The sequence below is a fragment of the Capsicum annuum genome, chromosome 3, assembly GCF_002878395.1.
Source record: "Capsicum annuum cultivar UCD-10X-F1 chromosome 3, UCD10Xv1.1, whole genome shotgun sequence".
Classification (NCBI taxonomy): domain Eukaryota; kingdom Viridiplantae; phylum Streptophyta; class Magnoliopsida; order Solanales; family Solanaceae; genus Capsicum; species Capsicum annuum.
Genome location: NC_061113.1, coordinates 205,385,930 through 205,397,214, shown reverse-complemented (window position 1 = coordinate 205,397,214; position 11,285 = coordinate 205,385,930). Strand labels below are relative to the sequence as shown.

Here is an 11,285-nt window from a genome sequence, read left to right as displayed (position 1 = left end):
AAATATGTCTACTGTTTGGCCTTCACAAAGCCACACTTCAAACAAGTAAGTTTAATGTTTTCCAAGCATCAAAAAGCAAAATATTTGCTAAAAAGAAAAAAGCAACACCAACCTCATGTGGTCGATTTTTTTACCGACCTCCATTTTAAGAGTAGTTTTCATAGTTTTTTAGTAGCATCAAAAGAAAGTAGAATTAATAATTTCCTTCATTAATCAATTACGCAAAAAGGATACTTCAAGTTAAAATAGAGTAGTCAAATTAAAATTTCTATGCCCAAATAATTTTTTTTTACTAATAAAAATTTATGTATTTGCCGGTATTGTATATAATATATGTGTTTCTAACCAATATATATATATATATATATATATATATATACACGTGAATTGTATGTATATATATAATTTTGTATGGTATTTGATATTTCGATACTCGTTTTATAATTATCAAATACTGTGCTAAATACCCAAAGATTTTAAAACGCATGCCCAGTTACATACCAAATACTATAATACCAAAATCGTAATATAAAAAATTTCAGTTTCAATATAATAATTCGATATCTATCGTACCGTGCCGCCTACCCCTAATTTCAAGTAGTGTACTCAATCTCTCTTTTGCTCTTATCTCTGCATTAGAATTCATCTCAGAGATGAAATATACACGCGGTTCATAATTAATGCACCGAAGATATAACACGATGAAGATTTGGCAGTTTAACAAATAAATTAAACACTCCACTTGATACGATTCGTTTTTATCCGCGAAGTTAGTACAGTGTTGACTATGCAGAATTGTTGTAAGGAAACCAAAGCGCTCAAATAATGTGCAATTAGTTTTCATCTGGCTGAATTTAAGCTCGATGAGTTCAATTTTTATAGTTCTTGTATTGAACTATTATATCTTTAAATACATGGCTTCATGTATATTTGTTACAAATTGATCATGAGTAAATTTTTATACATAATTTTTTTCTCCACATTATTCAGATGAATAAATTGTAACATAAAGCTGCATCCGCCCTAGGTTTCCACCACTGCTGTTCCACCTAACTAGAAATATATATTAGTAGGCGTTTGATCATAGAATTTGAGGTTCAAATTAGAGAAGAACACAGTCACTCACTACCCACGCCGATAAGTATATGACCTTTACAATTACACCTGAACGTGATTTATGAGATTACGAATAAAGAAAACTGATCGAGACTTCAAGTAGAAGAGTAATTAACTGGTTAATTTCTACGTCAACTCTTGTCGCAAAAGTAAGGAGAAACTAAAACCAATGTAGACGTATAAGATCCAAGTATTGAAGTATATAAAAGTACCTTAAACTACAACCGATATTGGATTTCCTCCGACTTTTATAGCTGTTCTTGTAATGGTGTGACATTACTAGTTGGCTACGCTGTTTGAGAATCTATAGAATCAAGAGCAACAATTTTCATATTAGGATTAAGTAGAGATAGTAATAGGGCAGCTCTCCTTTGGCGTGACAGTTGAAATATGTGGTGAATACATAACTGCATGCCAATAGAGAGTCGCCCTATCACTATTTCCCTTATTATATCATTCACCCTCTTTTTTCTCATTTTTTTTTTGGCTTCTGCTTCATCACAAAAGAGCGCTTCCACGCTTTTATAGATATTCCTTATCAGTTTAAGAGACGGAATAAACCACTGGAGAATCGGCATATCCTATGATTTTTTTGCTATGGCCTGTGTTGCTTTTTCTAGGGCCAGGAAATGGGGGTAACTTACTTATCCCTTGGCAATTCCATTTCGTTAATGACCTTTTATAAAATATGTTCATCAGATTCCCCAGTTGCCTTGTCCATGAATTTGTAGCTAGGCTGTAGCTGAAATATAGAAAAAAGTTTGTTAAAGACCTTCAAACAGCATATCCTCCGTTATATTCCTCTTCTTTTTTTTCTCTGATCTACATCAGATTTTAATTATAAAAAAAATAAAAAAAACTATTTGACTTAATTGCAAAAAATCATTACCTTTTCGTAGCAGATTCTTTTTTGCATCACAATGAATAGTTTTACTTTTCATTTGGCAGATCTCTCCTATTTGACCTATACTTTTGTTATCATTACAAAAAAATGTAAGGCTCTATTTGGGTTAGCTAATTAAAATAGCGGAGAAGCATCAAGCGCTATAGAAATACTTTTAAGTACTAAAGGTGGTTAAAAATAATCATGCACATGTTTGGATAGAAGTGTGAAAGATGATTTTATGAACAAACTGTTGGTTTGAATAAAAATGTTAGAGCTGAAACCTGATAATAAGGAGTTAGTGTAGTTGGTAAAAAAGCGTTGATAAATAATTCCTTTTTTTTGTTAAAATAATTAACTAAAATGTCTTTGAAGTTCTTTACGGAAAGCATAAATTTTACTCACACCAATTACAGAATTTAAGAAACAAAGATTTGAAAATTTGTGGTTTAAAATAAGTGATAGATATTTATGTGACTATAAGGAGTCGTTTGGTGTGAGCTACTAAGGCAAATAATCTCGAGATAAAATAATAGTCTTGGAATAAACCTTTTAATGCATTGTTTGATTGATAATATTCAGAATAACTTATCATGAGACTAATAAATTATCCCACACATTTATTGATATAAGTTATCCGACCCTAATTTATTCTTAGATAAAATTATAAAATGACAGAACTACCCTTAATTTAATCTCTTGTAGCTTCGTATGTTACTGTTTTTTTTGTTTACACACGACAAGTGTTGAACACAACAGAACCAATACACAAACTGCTACTGACTACTGTTTCTTTTTGAGAGTGAAACTTCTCATCAACACTCCAACTTGCTAAACCTGAATATCACATGCATATCTATACATACTAACTTTAGAGGGGTGTAAAATATTAAAATTGTTGGATATATACCTGAAAATCTTGGATATGAGCTCAAATCTAAAATAAAATAAAAGTTGGTGGAGCCTATAGTATGAGCCTTTTGTAAATTCATAAATTAATATTTTTAATGTCCTTTTCTTATTTTCAGACAATAAAAATGAAATACTATATATTTGTAGCGAGGTATTTATGTCACTTCTGCTTGCCGCTTCACTTTCTCACTTTCTCATCTCCAACATTAGTACATACTATTTTCACATTCTACTCTTGCTTGATGACATTATGTTTTGTGACTAGTAGACACTGCAATAAGTCCATGGAATCATCAAATATCAACATTAGGATAACATAATACGTATTATTGAAGTACAATGTACAACTTTAATAACCAATATTATTTAGACAAATACGTATGAATCTTATATATTGGCACATAACTGAACACATAGAAAAATCACAGGAATACAAACATAAAAATAATTAAGTTAACTAAAGTGACGGTATTTTTGTAAACAAACAATGTATTTTTTACAAACAAGGCACTACATATTATTTTTAGTACCATAAACCAAACACCACTAAAAAATAATACCAGAACAACTAATCTCAGCATAACTAATCCCAACATAACTAATCCCGGTATAACTTGTCTTTAAACCAAACGACCCCTAAAGGTAAAATAAATATTTTAAAGCTAAAATTTTACTAAAGATAAAAATGTGAGTCACGTAAAAATGTGACTCACATAAATTGAGACAGAAAGAGTAATAATATTTTACATAAAACAGATAAATCATAGAAATAAAACAGAGAATAATTTATCCTTAGGGAGAGTGTTTCAAAGATTAAAAAATATATTAGGAATAAAATTATAAATGGTTTGATAAAACAAATGAAGAGATAATAATAAATTTTAAGTTTGATGCACCGTTTGTAATTTTTTTTTTACATTATCAGATCAGGTAAAAATATAAAAATGAATGACCTGATACAACAGATAAAAATCACATAATGGTGTAAAAAGAAAATACACTATGGTACACCAAACTTAAACTCTAATAATATCTATATACAACCCCCCCAGTGAAGTGTAAAAGGAAATGTTTGTTTCATAATGGAAGTTTAATTTGTGAATCCATTGTTCCAAAAATACATCAATACGGAGAGTTCTATTTGAAGAGAAGGCCGCGAGTGAAAATTGGATTTAGCGATTTAAAACCCACACTAACTCCGCCAATCAAGTATCAATTTGCAGATTTTGAAATTAGTAGTTGTATAATAGTTCACTCACGAAAAATTACAAAATTAAAATAGTAAGGTATTCAAGTTTCCTTTTCTCCTCCCTTCTTCTTTTCTGACATTAGATTGAATGGGTGTGAGTGAGTGTGGATGGAATTGACAAGAGTCATCTGGATGATGTTACATACAAATTTTGGAAAAATATTAGAAGTGATTTGGAGTAAGAGATCACATCTATAGAAGCCAATGCAATGTGTATATATATTATAATGGGAAAATGGTTAAATATACTCTTAAATTTTGTGAAAATATTTCGATATGTTTTCCGTTAAAAGTTTAGCTCACCAATGCCCTTACTGTTCAAGTTTTGATCCATATATATCCCTGTTAAGTTTTAGGCCATATATACCTCTTGTTGCCTAGTTTTTGGTCATATATACCCCAGTTGTCGTTAGTTGCTTTGTTGGAATTTTTCAACCACTTTTTTCCTCTTTTTTAAGAATTTATTATATGTTACATTACTTTTTAATTGTCATGTCACATAATTAAACTCACCCCTTCTTCTATACATTAAACTTCTATCAAATGCTCTCATCTACCTCACTATCTCTTTGGATTTTTTATAATTTGCCAAAACCCCTTTGTTGTATTTTCAGATTCTTGCGTAACCACTTTTCTCATACATACATACATAGATATAAAAGATATCCTCTTAATTGACAACTTACTTTTGTTATCTCTATATGAACTGCCCTCTTTTACACTTTATGTCTCAATTTCTCATTTGGGTTTTCCTTCTTTTTATTCTTGTTGTTGGAATCGACGGTACTGATGCGAAAGATGGAGTTGGTTGATGATACTAAAATAATTTGCAGTAGGTAAGTCCTTTAATTCTTGATTTTTATCGTAATTGTGCATTGAGTTTTTATGAGGTGTTCTTGACTTTTTGTCATTTTTACTTGATGATTCTTGGGGTTACGCAAGAATCTGAAAATACAAAATTCAAAGAGAATGTGAGATAGAAGAGAGCATTTGATAGATATAGAAGAAGCGGTGGATTTAATTATATGTGATGTGACAATTAAAAAGTAATGTGACAAATATAATTTCTTATAAGAAAAAGGAGAAAAGGGGTTGAAAAATTCTAACAAATCAATTAACGACAACAGGGATATATATGGCTAAAAACTTAACAACAAGGGTATTTATGACCCAAAACTTGGCATTGGCAACAGGGGTATATATAGACCAAAATTTGGACAGCGAGGACATTGATAAGCTAAATTTTTAATGGAGGGTATATCTAAACATTTTTTGCAAAGTTTAGGGACATATTTGACCTTTTTCCCTATTATAATTTATACTATCAGTATATATCATCCAGAGATTTCATTGACATCACTTCCCTATATGTATATCCCATTGTATATCTTGAATATCTATTTACATAAATTTTCGTGGATTTATACAGATATATATGGTATACATGAGATAAATGGAGTTACAAGTGATATATGTAATAATATATATGTGATAAAGTGGAAGTATACACAGATTGACTCATCTTCAATCTCTAGTTTTTAATATGAATGCAAATCAAATCCACCTCGAACCATCGTCACACCTCGAAAATTGATATTCAAACTCCTTAAGTTGTTTCTAGCGACACCCAATAACACTAAATTAAGACAAATCATAAATACGTAAATTAAAGTGTTTGAATCGAGCTGCAATGACATTTAATTAATGATGGGGATTGCCGAAGAAAAGGTGGAGAGGCACGGGGAATGGGGGGCTTTCTGGTATAGTGATAGAAAGATTGTTGGTTGTGCGAAACTAAAAAGAACTACTGAAAAGTTGCATACAAGGTGTAAGATTTCTTACGAGAAAGAACATAAATATCCACTCGAGCCAAACAAATTCCATCAAAATGGCCCTACAATTCATATTCCCATATTGTAGCCATTCGCCTCGTTGATGGCTTCCTCATTTCTTTTGCTTTTCACTACTTTTTTCCTTTTTCTTTTTCTTTTTTCTGATCTTTTTTAAAAAGAAAGTTACTCTTCAATTTTTTTATAAAATCAAGTGCAATTTTGTAGTTCTCCAACTTTTTTTAAAATTCTACCAAAAAAGTAATCACATAGAATTTCATAGTTTTTTAAAACAAACAAATAAAAAATTGTAATATTGTAATTATTGATTCTCTTTCTTTTTTATAATCAAATACAAAAAAGTGTATTTTTATTTGTTATATAAAAATGACATATTTTATACAATAATGATACATATTCATATTTTATACATTAATGATAAAAAAATTTTACACACTTGTAAAAATTTATATTTTACATAATAATGATATAATTTATATACATATCATATACAGAATACATATTCTATACAATAATAATACAATTTCTACATACATCCTTTACAACCTTTAGCTGGAATAATTATTTAGTTGCATATTATATACAATAATTATACCGTTTCTATGCACATATTATTCATATACAATATAAAATAATTATATAATTTTTGTACACATCTTATATAGTTTATATAAATATATCTTTATAAATACATATTTTATACAACAATTATACAGTTTCTTTACAATTATATTAAATTTTTAATTTTTTCAAAGGATAGCAGACTTCTAGCCCCCCCCCCCCCCCCCCCCCCCAAAAAAAAAAAAAGAAAGAAAAAGGTTCAGAAATAGCAAAGTAGGTCCAATAATCAGGTGGAGCATACCAACTTTTTGCTAATTATCTGAAATAACAACATGTATTTGTATTTGATCCGCAAGATAGCATCAAACACATATATAAGTACGGTTTAAATACCTTATTTTTTAGATAACAACTTGAGTTTAAAAAGAAAAAGGAATTCCAATTTCCTTACAGTATTTTTTAGGTAATAACTTGAGTTTAAAAAGCAAAAAGAATTTCAGCTTCCTTAAATTACATTCATTTAATTAACTGAAGATTCTATTTTCGAATAGGAAACCTTTTTCATGAGTTTCAAACTCAAAATACGTTTGAATGAAAAAATGAATTCTCCTTGATTTTCTCTCTTTCTCTCTCTTCTGACTCGAGCCTTTCTTGCTCTTTTTCTTGTTCTCTTTATTTTATTTTATATTTTATATTTTCACATCTCTTTCTCTTTCTATTTTATTTTCACTACTCTCTTCTTCTTTTTTTGCATTGTATATGTTATATTTTCACATCTCTCCCTCTTCGTATTTTCTATTTTATATTTTGTATCAAACAATACATTTTATATAAATTATTTTTATTTGTATATCAAATTTATCATTTGTATTTGTATATAAACAAGTATCATTTGTATTTGTATGATTCAAGTTATATAACACATGTGCAGTTTGATATACATGTATCATTTACATAAAATATGTATTTACCAAATATAAACTATTATGTTCTCAAATATCTATCTCAACTATTTTTATGACCTCAAATACATATACAACACATAGACCCTTTAAATACCGCCATCATTATTCGAAATACTTCTACAAATTCATTTATTTGTTTTGAAATGTATATATATATATATATATATATATACAATTGCAAATTTTAGGCTCTATTCACATACAAAATACATAACTATTTTTATGACATCAAATATATACAACACATACACCCATTTAAAAATACTGTCATTATTATTTGAAATACATATGCAAATTAATTCATTTGTTATGAAATATATATACACTTATATATTAATCAGACTTTATTGGCATCAAATACACATTATAATACATAATTGTTTTTATGACATAATACATATGCCACACATATAGCCATGAAACACTGGTATCATTCTTTAAAATACATATACAAAAGTATTTATTTGTGAAGAAATATATATACATCTGTAAAATTTTTGGCTTTATGCACATATAAATACATAACTATTTTTATGATATTAAATACTTATACATGTAAATGTTGAAACTAGCAGCCTATTTGGTGCAATCGTTCAACTATTTCTTCTACGTTATCTTTCAATTTGTAGTGATCACTCTTCAAACGATGTCAACATTAATAACCTATTTGTGTTTTGATACATATTGTCCTCATCTAATCCTTTTCGTTATCATTCATGGCTAGAGCTCAAAACTCGCTATTAATGGTGAAACTTCAAGTAAAGGAAGGAAAATGGGGCATATTTAGTGATGGTTGTAGGGTGATGTTCGTTGGTGTTGTAGGAAAATGAAGGGGAAGGGGAAGAGGGCGCCCAGGTCTAGTCCTTTCGTCATCATCCATGTCTAGAACTCGAAGCTCACCATTAATGATGAAACTTCACGTAATGAAAGAAAAATATTTATTCCATCCGAGGTAATTTATTTTAAGTGTCGTTATTTAGTTTAATTATATACTTAAGTTTGTTATGCTCTATACTGTTTTTAGAATGAAATAAAAGGCACGAATGACTCAAATTGTGAAATGTCCATAATGTGGAATTTATTGGACCGACTAGCTACCCATGTCTCAAACATAAGCCATTAATTTTGAAAGAAAAAACTATAGAAAGTGACAAATTTAAGATCATAATTAATAAAAATTGCAACACTTTTACAAAATTACATTTTGTAGCAAAAGTAGCATTTTTTAAGTGAGGCCACCCACTCTTCGTTTGTTTTGCAGTTATCAAGGGTAACTTACCAAATTTCACGCTAACTCCACTTTCATTATATCTCTTTCCTTTATTTAACTTTACCTTTTATTTTTCTTCTTCAAAATTCTCCTATTTTACAGATTTTCCTTTCAATTCCTAACCTTTTCTCACGTTTTAATAAAGATTGTGATCCACTAAATCAGGTAACTATTAAATTTCAGTTATTGCATGTTATCTCTTTTACAAATTATATGTATTTTGTATTTTTTATTTTTTTACACCATTTTTACTATTATTTTTGAGTTTTTTATTTGTATAATTGTGGAGGTCTGCTCTAATGGCAGAACACACACCATATACAAGATCAAGTAGGGAAATATCCCCTATCAATTTAGTTTCTGATAATCCACCATCATTTAGCCTTGGTCTAACTCAAGATGGTGTTGTTTCTTCTCCTTTATAGTAGAAGAAATTAGTGAGTATTGAAGAGATTAGGTCCAAGTATCGTAACGATAGAGATAAGATGGCCGAGATTATGAAAAAAGAAAGAGTTGAAAAACCTTCACTTCAAAACCCCAAGAATTGAAAAAGGAAAGCAAAAATAATTGAAGAATCAAGCAAAATTTCAAGTCATGATGTTGAATACTCTTCTAAATATGATTTGGATGAAGATAAATAGGAAGAGGTAGTTTGTATTTGTATTTTTGTATATATATATATATATATTCAAATCTGATTGTATATATATACAATTGGGCTTGTGCATGTATTTGTATTTTCTATATACATATGCATATTCATATGTATTTTTATATAGTGTTGGTATTTATTTATTATTTTTTATTATTTATATATATACATATAGGTTAGAGAAGTAATCTGTAAATACATATGCTGATTTATATGTATATGGGCATTTGCAAATATTTGTATTTTCTATGTACATATGCACATTCATGTGTATTTTTGTATAATGTTGTAATTTATGTATTATGTATTTTTTATTACTTATATGTATAGGTATAGAGTTTTATGTTCTTTATGTATATATATACATATAGATTAGAGAAGTGGTCTGTAAATACATTTGCAGATTTATATGTATTATTTTAATGTGTTGAGTGTATTTTTTTATATTTTACAGTGTAATAAAATATAATTTTTTATTGCATAGGTATCGCGTGATCATATATTCATGGCAAGAAAACTATCAAAGTTTGCACCGCTTCTGTGTTGTCACATAGATAATGATATTGAGGGAGTTGGACTGTATATATTTTGTAGGGATTGTGGACTGTATACTTTTTGCAGGGATTGTGGTCTGTATATGATTACATATATTGAGTATCTTTCGTATGGTGAAGGCGTTTCTTTCGTTGAATTCAAGACCGACTTGCTTCGTATAAGATACGCTTCATTGCTGTAAAATTATGATCTGACAAAACCACAATCTAAAGCTGAAAGTGATGATGAAACACCATTGAGGTCTCTTAGGAAAAGCAGGATAGCAGATGACACAGAAGTACTTGAAATTTGATGATTGATATTTTTTTCGTACTTTGTATTTGACAGTGATGTAGTGAAGTAGTTTTTGACAATTATGTTATTTTATTTTATTTTGGAGATTCATATTGAATCGAATGAAAGATTTTTATTTTAGTTTAATGTTGTTTATTTATCCTGTTTTCAATAATTGTATAGTGTGTTTTCAAACAGAAGTTGCAAATACATATAGAAAATTGTATATATATTTAACAATAGCCAATTGTATATTTATCTTTCAAATAAAGGTACAATGACATATAGTCAACTGTATATGTATTTATTCACATAAAGTTTATAAGTACATATAGATAACTGTGATTTTGATTTAAGTGTTACTTACATTTTTATCAAATACACATAGGTAACCATATGCATTAACTACATGTTTAGCAACTGCATATAGATAAATACATATAAAATTATGCAGTTCATTTTCATTACTAATACATATTAGGTAACTGCATATGTATTTTTCAATCAAAGTTAAAAATACATATCCGTAACTGTAATGTATTATAATAGATGAAACATAAGTGTCATTGATCACATATTTAACAAATGAGTTCAACATCATGAAAAATGTACAAAAATTTACTAATGAAGATAACGTCTTAACAAATGTATCATTTATGATATTTCATACACAAATGCCTATTGGGACCTTTATACCCACAAACACTACATGAATTGATGTTATTCTTTCCAAACATATTTCTTCCTGATTTTCCATGATCTTTCTTTGGAGGTCTGCCAGGAAGTCATTGTATTTTGGAGGCAGTACTACCTCAACAAGTATGCTATCTAGAATTATCCAATCATCTTTGTGTGATAAAGGATAGATTGAAACATCATATGTTTTCAATACTGTTTTTGACTTATACAAATTAGAGCAATAAGATTCTTTCATACATTCTTGCTATTCAGGATTGGACAAGCATGTATGTATGATATCTCATTCAATTGAAATGCGTG

The 11,285-nt window shown here is 28.7% G+C and overlaps 1 long non-coding RNA gene across 1 annotated transcript; it reads right to left on the bottom strand.

The window, feature by feature from the left end:
• Nucleotides 1-871: 871 nt before the first annotated feature.
• LOC124897298 lies at nt 872-1,853 on the bottom strand. The gene is made up of 2 exons (XR_007054031.1): nt 1,329-1,853; nt 872-1,053 (listed from the first exon to the last, which is right to left on the bottom strand). It is a non-coding gene; the product is annotated as an uncharacterized LOC124897298 (long non-coding RNA).
• Nucleotides 1,854-11,285: the final 9,432 nt, after the last annotated feature.